The following is a 10,823-nucleotide window of genomic DNA, read 5'->3' on the forward strand; positions in this document are numbered from 1 at the left end:
ATAGGAACACAATAAGTCATTGACAAGAATATAAACTTTTCATTTAAATAAATTAAATCTATACAAAAAAATAAATATCCAAATACTACCTTAAATTATCAAATATTAAATTCCTCACCCGCGTAAAAACTTTATCCCATGTCGGCCAAGGAAAAGTAAAATTCTTTCAAACTATTCTTGAAATTGTTAAGCTAACCGATGATTACTTAAAATAACTACCAACATCTATTTGTTTGTAAGATTAGTTAAACTATACAAATTCTTTTAAAAAATCAAATAACAATAAGAAAAAAATAATAGTAAAAAGCATGTCATACCTTTATTTTAATGGAGTAATCCATAACCGCTTATCTAGATCTGTAAGAGTTAGCAAGCCTTTGTTTGCCCCCTAATCTTCTGCCTTGTTGTTATCCTTTCTTTTTTTTCTCTAAGAGGTGGTTCATTAACGAATGATGGATTTACGTTACATTTTGTCAATGTATCATCCATCATCAGCATAAAAAATGACTCATATAATGGATCATGTTGTATTAATACTATTGATGACTCATACATGAATCACCTCTTATCGATCTTACTACAAAACCACCTCGATTAATAGAGCTCTTTGCACAACATCTCATTATATCTGTCATATAGAAAAAAAACATTTGATAAGCATTCCAAAAGTATAAAGAAAAACAAGCATATATAACATACATTAGTATTACAAAATAAGATGAAATGAGCAAAATATATAAAAATAAGCATATCAAACATTACAATTAAAATAAGCGAAATCAAGTATTATATTTAATCCTACATATATTGATCATATCGAATAAATATTATATATAGCATTAAAAGTCACACTAAATACTTTAATCGTTATTAGAATATGCAAACTCATATATTTCATCATCATGATGACATGCTTGTTCATCATCATCATCATTATCTTGTTCTTTGATAGCACCAAATTATATAGAGATTTTACATGTCATAAAGGTGCTAAAAATTAAATCTTTGGATGATTTTTGGTGTTTTTCATGTTATTTTCACGACTTTAGATTTTTCAAGCTCAAGATATATTTTCATGTAAGCTATGCATGTAATCATGCAAAGCTCACATTCAGCCCATTTAGTCATGCATAATGCTACCTACATTTGGTCTATACTCAAGCATGCATAAGCCCAATTGGATCCTAATCCATTCAGCCAAGGTGAATTTGTATGATAAACATGTTTTCTTATTTAGCCATAAAGAGTTTAACTCCACCAAGGACACCAATCAATTCAGTCATTTCAAAAATCAAGAGAGGATAATCCAAGCTTCCATAAAACTAAATCAGTCGACCAAGGAGAGTTCAAAGCCAACCATGATACTTATGCTTAGCTTTGAAGAGTTTAGATTGAGGAAGGACTCTATAACCTTGAAAAGTAGGAGTTTGAATAAAATGCAACTTATCTCTTCTTAAAATCCTATCTTAACTGAACCTAGGTGGGAAGATTGATCAAAATTACATCACCTAAAGATCAAGGGTGAAGATCATCACATTTGGCCAAAACATTCCAAAAGTGAAGAGTTTTATTTTTGTATGCAACCTTAAAGATTAAGATAGAGCTTTATCTCATAATTTTTGAATTAAACTCAATCACTTGTAAAGCCTACCCTTTTGGTCGAACCTATACCTATAAATAGGCAAGGCTATTCACTTGTTTAATCATCCCATCTTGTCCCACTTTTCTTTTCTCTTTTAGTTTTTAGTTCTTAATTCTATTATTTTTTTAGTTGAGTTAATAACTTAGGTGATAGATTTGTTAATAACAAAGTGATTGTTCTTTAAATTCTTTTTCAATCAAAGAAGTATTTTTTTCAAGATCTTTTCTTCTATTGTTCTTAATTTTAAATCTTGTTTTTACAGCATTAGTTTCAACAAAGCATTCTTTCTTATTTTACAATTTCAAGTCAAGTTTTTCTTTGCAATGTTGGCCATACTTTTTTAATGCTCTACAAGTTTAAGCTTTTATACAATATTTGTTCAAGGTTTTAAGAAGTAATTTAACAATCTCATTTTTTTTTTGTTCTCAAGTTTTTCACTTATTTCTTTAGATTTTGTTTTGGCTTTGGTCTTTAGTTTACCAAGTAACAGTTGGTTAAGTGATATTTAAGCCTACATTATTTTTCAATTTTTTTATTCTTTTCTTTGCAATCAAAACCTAAGTTTCCATTTGTTTAGATATAAGATTTCAAGATTTCGCCATCATAATTATGAACAACCTAACAATACATTCTATAATCCCTGAGGAGACGATATTGAAATACTCCACTTTATTACTTGATTTGTGTAGTTGTAAGCTCTATACGAAAAATAGCAATCATTCTTCTGCTTGAATGTTTTTGATAATCTATCTCTTCATAATCACTAGCAACAACAACTATAGGATTATCAAATTTTTTTGAGATGGTAACATTTTGTGGAATAAAAACTTTAACTTCTTGGTACACATCTTCATTTAAATAAATTATTTGTTCTTTATCTCCATCAATATTACTTAGTTGATATGTATTCCTAGCCTTTGTTTTAAAGACTGCACACTAATCATTTTGATCATTTCTTCTAAAATGATAGCTTGTATAGGAAACTTGATGCACTTACGAACTAAGCCAAATGATTCATTGCTAGCAAGTATTGAATTATGTTTAGTTTCAACTAGACCATGAGGAGGATCTATATTTACCCTCTTTTCTATGTTAAACCAATGACATTTAAGAAGTACAACCTTATTCCTTACTCTAAAGTACTCTAACTTAGTGATATCTTTCAAGATACAATAAAAGCCATGCTTATAATCATTGTAACAACTTCTTTTTTACACATACCCCATAATTCATTGTTTTTCAAGTTTGGCCATATTTAATCTTATGAAACTTAAAATCATTCATAAAGTAACCTTTGAAACACCTAACTATGCATATAAGGTTATAAGTTATCTCAACTAGATGACGATCAATTTTGTCAATTTACTTTTCAATGTATCCAATCATAAAACATTAAAATTGATCATTGTTTTTAATTATATAAAAATATAATTTCTATTCACATATTCTATTATGCTCTAAACTTATAAATTGTCATGACCATTATGAAAATCCGACATCATGTGTTTTCTTCAATTTCACGTCATTTATATTCACAAATTCTCTTTTCATCGAATCATTAAATATCTTATAATTGTCAATTACAAATTAGAAAAATTGTCTACTAGAAACATATATTAAAGAGTTGATATAGTACGTACTCAATATAAGGATTTATCTCTTTACAAATCAATAAAACATATAAGGGTCTCATGGCATGCTTATCTACTGATAGCCATTAAAACTTATCTTGTGAACCCAATGTTAGGCCAAGATGAGTGAATACCAAAAAATATCCTCTAAATTCCATAACTCCCTAATATCATTATGTGAAACTCGATTTAATCTTGTTGACACATTTAAATAAAAATATAATGAACAAAAAATGGATATCTCCTCGATAATATATGCCTCACATATAGATATTTCAATAAATACTTGATTGGTCTATTTTTTCTTGAGATGACTAAGAAACCTAGTCATCATCATAGGATAATATAAATATTATTGAAGGAAAATTAAATTAAATTAAATTAAATCAATGTAATGTCTTACAATTCAAATATATTAACCTTTAAACGGATACATCCATAGATAATGAACAGGTCCACTAATTTTGGCCTCGTTGGGGAAGTGAATCGACAAATGGTTTATAGAATCAAAGAAACTAAAGGAAAAATCTTTTCTAATATGCAGATTACTTCTACAATTTTTTTTTCAACACTTTCATATAATCTACATGTATTTTAGTAGAACACAAATCTTTAAAAATATGAGATAGCTCAGTAATTGCATCCTAAATTGAGCTAGGCACCAAATCACAAAAGGTAATTAGAAGCAATCGTTGGATGAAAACATGACAATCATGACTTCTTATCCTATAAAACTTGCAATAAGCCATGTTAACATACTAAGTTATGTTAAATGCAAAACCATCAAGAAGTTTTAATTGTTTAACCTATGCATAAACATCTCTTATATACTTTTTGCTTGTGTACGAAGCTTTAGGTGTGAAAACTTTTTATCCTATAAAACTTGCAATAAGCCATGTTAACATACTAAGTTATGTTAAATGCAAAACCATCAAGAAGTTTTAATTGTTTAACCTATGCATAAACATCTCTTATATGCTTTTTGCTTGTGTACGAAGCTTTAGGTGTGAAAACTTTTTCATTCCTTTCAATCAGTTCCAACTCGGGTTGTTTGTAATACATCTTAACATCTAGTCTAGCCTTTATGTTGTCTATGGATTTACCATTAACATTCATCATTGTCTTAAAAACATTGTTAAAGACATTATGCTCATATGTATCACATCAAAATTGTGTCGAATAAAATTAGTATGCTAATAGACTAACTCCTAATATATACTTTTCTTGACCTAATTACGACTTTCACCAAAACTAAATAACTTCTAATCATCACATTTTGTGCCAAATGTGATATCAAAAAAATTGTCTAACTAAGCCAAAATTTCTTAACTTGATAATGGATCAATAAGAGAGTCACGTTCAACTTTTTTTTGAAAATTATCTCTTTACCTTCTAAAATGATGATCAGAAGGTAAAAAATGACAATGACAATCGAAAAAATAAGGCTTCTTACTATGAGCCAATCGAAGAGACTTTTCTTATCCTATGCAATAAAGACATGATAAAATTTCATGAGTGCTCCATTCAGACAACATACTATATGTAGGAAAATCATTAATTGTCCATAAAATAGCTGTCTTTAAATGAAAATTTTATTTCTTATAAGCATCATAGTCAAAAAACCATTCAACATAATATTTTAACTCATTTATTAATGGTTCAAGAAAATATCTATATTTTAACTTAAACTATTTTTTCTTGAAATGGCAATATTCAACTAGATATATTCTCATTTGATACATAACTATAGTGACAAATTGTTTACCATTATCATTACAAGTCAATAAGAGTATGGTTTCACATTTAGACCAAATAGATAAAAACCATCACAAATAATCCTAATCTTACATTTTGAACTTCAAGTGTAAACGATTCATGGTTGCGATTGAAATGTTTCTAAGCTTCACCATCAATAGAATATTGAAGCACACCATTATGACTTTGGCTATAAGTATGCCATGTCATATGTTTAGAATTTTTTATTGCATACAAAGTCTTTGAAATATTGGTATCAGAGGCATATAACGTAAGATTTTATATAAAATATATTTTTTCGTCTCATCACTAAACTTATTCCTTAAATATTAAAGATGACTGTATATCGAACAATATGTCAAATTTGTTACTTTCTTATAAAATAACATGCAATTTTTTTCGCATGCATTAATTTTCTAGTAATTTATTATCTATCGGTAACATATCTTTCACTATACTCATCAAACCATATAAACATAACTCACTCATGTTAAATTCTAATTTACAATTTAAAAGTTGCAACATAGCAAAAAAGATTGTATGCTTCATATAGCCTAACCACAATGGTTCTATTATTCAACAAAAAATAAAAGCTTATTACATCTGTACTCAGATATTCCTCATCAACTCTTGTCGCACTAGCATGAGAACCATCCACTCTAAAATCATTATAGATAGCATCCATAACCATTCTAATATATGAATTTTCTATTCTTACTTCACTAATTGGTTTGAAGGTATCCCTATTTATTTATGGTTATCCTATTTTTAACTTTTCATGTAAGACCTAACTCATATAACTAAGAGTAAACCTCTTATAATAAAGGTGCTCACGCACAATATCCACTTTTAAAAACTATATATTCTCACATTGAGTATAAAAACACCTCATTTTTCTATTACTTACAAAGTATAGTTGAGAATAAGCATATCCAATAAATTTTTTGATACCATTGTTGAAGTTTTGAGTAATGTATCCATTTACATCTAAATGAGAATATATAAAGAGTGATCTTTGTCTATTTTTTCAACCCTAATTGCATCGTTATAAAGGTAAAAAAAAAATAATGCTTAGTATAAACTGAAATATAAGTAATCAAAATCTTAAAAAGCAATTATTGGTATTTAATGCATGCACATACACATATATGCTTTGGAGGCATATTGACAAACAAAGGAGGCATATTGACAAACAAAGGCTTAAAAGTCACATAGTTTGAATTGATAGTTTTTTATAGAACCATCAAAACCTTATTAATTTGAAATTTTACTCAATAATTTTTTCAACACAAGTACATATGAGAAGGTACTCTATTTAAAGTTTGAGAATATGGTTTGAGATTTTACTTTAAGATTATGCTTTTATTGCTATAACAAAGAAATGCCTATTCAAGTTCAAATAAACAAAAAAAAAAAATTACCCATTTCAGTCCAAAAAAAGTAAGTAACAAGAATAAAAAATTCAACATAAATTCTCCAACATAAGTGCATACGCAATAATATATTGTTTAAAGTTAGAAATTAATATTTTACTTTCCAATATAATTACACAAATTCTCCAATATAGGCATAAAAATGACTGTTTCTAGTTCAAATAAATAAAAAAAAAACATTTCAACTTAAAAAAAGAAATTTCTACACAAATTCAATCCAAGAACACAAAATTTCAACACAAGTGCATATGCAATAATATATTATTTAAACTAATTATTTAAAGTTAGATATTGAGATTTTATTTTTCAACACAAATACAAAAATTCTCCAACATAAGAACATAAATGCCTATTTCTAGTTCAAATAAATAAAATAAAATAAAATACTCATTTCTACCTAAACAAACTAAATTTCAACATAGATTCAATTTAATAACACATAATTTTAACGTATATTCACATTTTTCGAGTTTGTACCTATGTAAGGAAGCAAGAATAGTAGGAACCATGAAGAGAGCAAAGCAAGGTACGAGAAAAATGAGGTGAAACGACAAAGGTAGTGGGGGCTTCATGGGTGGCAAAGCTTCATAGGCCAGTGCCGACTTCATGGGCAGCACAAACAATAGCAAGGAGATTAGAGACTGAGGGGAGAGATGATAAGTGAAAGGAGCGATGTAAAAAGCTTTAGGGATTTACAGATCGAAAGAGAAAGAAAAAGGAAAAAGATTTTATTTTTAAAGTTTTTCAACAATGAATTACTGATAAAATTTCTGTTGGTAATTTAATTTTTTTTTTTTACGTTCACCAATGGATTACCAAAGATATCCATAGGTAATTCAAAAAATTTTTTTTTTTACTTTCACCAACAGATTATTGACGAAACCCATCTATAATCCAAAATTTTTTTCATTCAATTTATTTTTATGCTGAATTAGTTGTTTTCAAAAAATTTTTTTTAAGAAAAAAAAATTATTGGTAAAAACTTTACCTATAGATTACTGACCGATTTTTTCCCTTGATAAATCAAGCACCCATTTTCCAATTTCCCGCGCCAACATTACCTACAAATTACTAACAAATTTTTTTTTCATCGGTATTTTGTCAGTAAATCCATAATAATTTTTTTATGACCCATTGGTAAATCATCAATAATCCACTGGCAATTCATCATAATTATCAACAAAAACTTTTCATTAGTAAAAATCCATCGATATTAAACAATTTTCTAGTAGTGTCTATCGATTTTGATTTTTAATTTTTATTTAATCAATTTTAGTAAAAAAATTTATGAATTTTATGTAATAAACTTCATCTAAGTTTTTTTCTTTTCAAAAAGACATATTAAAGTTTAACTTAACTCATTATTCAAAGTATACTAAAGAAGAAATTAAGAGGGTATTTGGTTCGAAAGAAAATAAGATTCTTGGTCAAAATCTTACTTCTTATAATTTAATTCTTTTGTTTGGTTAATGAAATCTAATTCTTGAGGTTTTATAAAATTTTCAGCAATGTCAAAAAAGGATAGTGATAGCCCTAAATCAAAAACCTTTTTCTCTTTGAGGTTTTTTAAAATTCTTGATGAAATGAAATATTAATTTATCTCACTTTTACCCTTAATAATAATTTTTTACTATCTATTTTACTTATGAAATCAACATAATTGCATGACAAATTAAGACCCATTCTGACATGCGAAGTTGCATTCTAAGTCACTTGATTGGACACCTTGCAATAATCATGTGTAATTGAATTTTTAGAAATTTAAATATTTGTTTTCAACTTATAAAGTTTTAGAAAGAAAATGTTTCATAATTATGAAAAAAATAATTATAATAAAAAAAACATTTTTATAAGAAAAATGTAATAAATTGTTGAAAATATTTAATTTTTTTTATAGTTTCATGAGAATTACGTTTTTAAAATATGAGTATAGTTGATCATAAAAAATAATAACAAAATAAAATTTATTCCAATATCAACAATGTTTTGTAGAAGGGAAACATAGTAATTGATAAGATGTAATTAAAGGAAGGAAAGTGATATCGGGGAAAAGTGATCTTGACTTTATGTTTGAAATTTAAGAATTCACAAATTTAAAAACGTTTATAAGATAAAAATGCAGTTTTTGTTAAAAACATAAAAAAATGCTTTTAAAATTCAATAAAGATGATATTTCTAAAATAAAAAAACCTAGGTTTTTGTTGAACATATGAATAATTTTTTTTTAGAATTCAATAAATATGACGTTTCTAAAATAAAAAACATTGTTTTTGTTAAAAGCATTAAAAATATATATTTTTTATAATTTAACAAAAACAATATTTTAAAAATAGAAAATGCAGTTTTTATTGAAAAAATAACATTTCTAAAATAAAAATGTAGTCTTTGTTGAAAAGAAGAAAAAAAATATTTTTTAAAATTCAATAAAGATAGCGTTTTTAAGATAAAAAACAGTTTTTGTTGAAAACATAAAAAAAAATATTATCGAGATTTCAATAAAGATGATGTTTTTAAGATAAAAATGTAGTTTTATTGAAAAGATAACTTTTCTAAGATAAAAAAAAATGTAATCTTTGTTAAAAATATGAAAAAAAATAAAAAGTAAAATATTTTTACTTAATATTATTACATATAAAATCTAAAATACATTTACTTAATATTATTATACATAAAATTTGTTCCAAGGGCTTGACCCCGAGAAAACCCCAGAAAGAAGGTTTATTATCCCCTTCCAACCTTTACGTCGACTTTACCGTGAAGGTCGATTTGTGCATATATATATATATATATATTTTTGCATAAGGTTAATCAACATTATAATAGTAATTAAAATTGTAGGATTATATTTATTGAAAATATAAAAAATTATTTTTCAAAATATTTATTTTCAATGAAAATAATGTGTTATTTATATGTCATGTGTTATTTATGTATTAGTATTATAAATATTATGTGTTATTCACATGTTATCAAAGATAATATAGTAAAAGATTTTATTTGATAATCTTACATTCTTGTGAACAAAATAAAAAAATATTACATTCTCTATATCAATAAAAATCCAAGAATCATACATTCCCCTTCAATATCGTGTGCTATTTAGATCACTTTTTCTCTCAAAATTTAAGAATTTACAAAACAAATGTCCCTAAAAGTATACCAAAAATTCATCCAAAAAGTGGAAAGATGAAGGCCAGCTACCAATAAACATTCTGAACAACAAATTTTTTTCATTCAATCAATGAGAAAAGAATATGGGCATTTTACTACTAAAAATCTTATTGATACAAAAATAATAATCTTATTAAAAATAATAATCAAGATTGTACTATTAAAATGAAAAAAAAATTTCCTTCTCAACTCATATAAATTAAAAAAATTACTTGAAAAACAAAGTGACAGCAACTACAAAAATTAATCTCTCCCATTGCGCAACTCCCTAAAAAAGTTCATTTGTGTTAATGATAAATTAAAAAAAGGAAATAGTGCACAACCAATTGGAGCACAAAAGAGAATAAAGCAAAAGTGCCCCATCAACAAAGGAAAAAGGGTAAAATTCATGTTGATAAATGGTAGTTTATGCATGGTTATATTCCAACAATATCACCAATTTAATTGAAGTAAAAGTTGGTATATAACATGAATACATACGTGGGCATAAGAGACAACAGATTATCATTATAATGTAATCTCTATTTTTATAATATATTAATATCATAAATAATTTTTAAATTACAATAAAATATTTAATATAATATTTAAATTTTTTTAAAAAATTTAATATGATATTTGAATTATAATTATATTAATTAATATGATATTCACTTTTAAATTAAAATAGATTTAGATTTAATTCTCAAAATAAAATACCTTGTATAGATGAAATCCAAGTTACACGCACGTCAAAAAAATAAAATAAATAAAATTTTATTTAATTAATTATAACTTTATAAAAATTCAAAACTTGAAAAAAAAAGTTCTACTCCTCTCAAAATCTCTATAGGTACAATCTTTGTTTTACTCTAATAATGTTTATCAAAATCATTTTTATATAATATATAATTTTTGTGATGAATAAATTATTTAAAGTTTTTTGAATGATTTACCTTTTTTTCAAGAAGAAACCATAATATATTATACAACTATAATTTTTAATTTAGAACAAAATCCTAAGTTTACAGAGATGTCACAGGAACGGAAGAACACAAGCCAAGGACTCCTCAAGTATGAACATATATTATCCGCTACAAAACATGAGAAGAGCCGTAGCAACCAAAACAACATTTAAATGGCCTTGACTTTTTACACCTGTTTATGTTCTATTGATTGTCAATTTTATTGCATTCGGCAAGTTGTAAAAAA

This window comes from Durio zibethinus, chromosome 4, assembly GCF_047325235.1.
Source record: "Durio zibethinus cultivar Kanyao isolate XHJ-2024 chromosome 4, ASM4732523v1, whole genome shotgun sequence".
Lineage (NCBI taxonomy): Eukaryota > Viridiplantae > Streptophyta > Magnoliopsida > Malvales > Malvaceae > Durio > Durio zibethinus.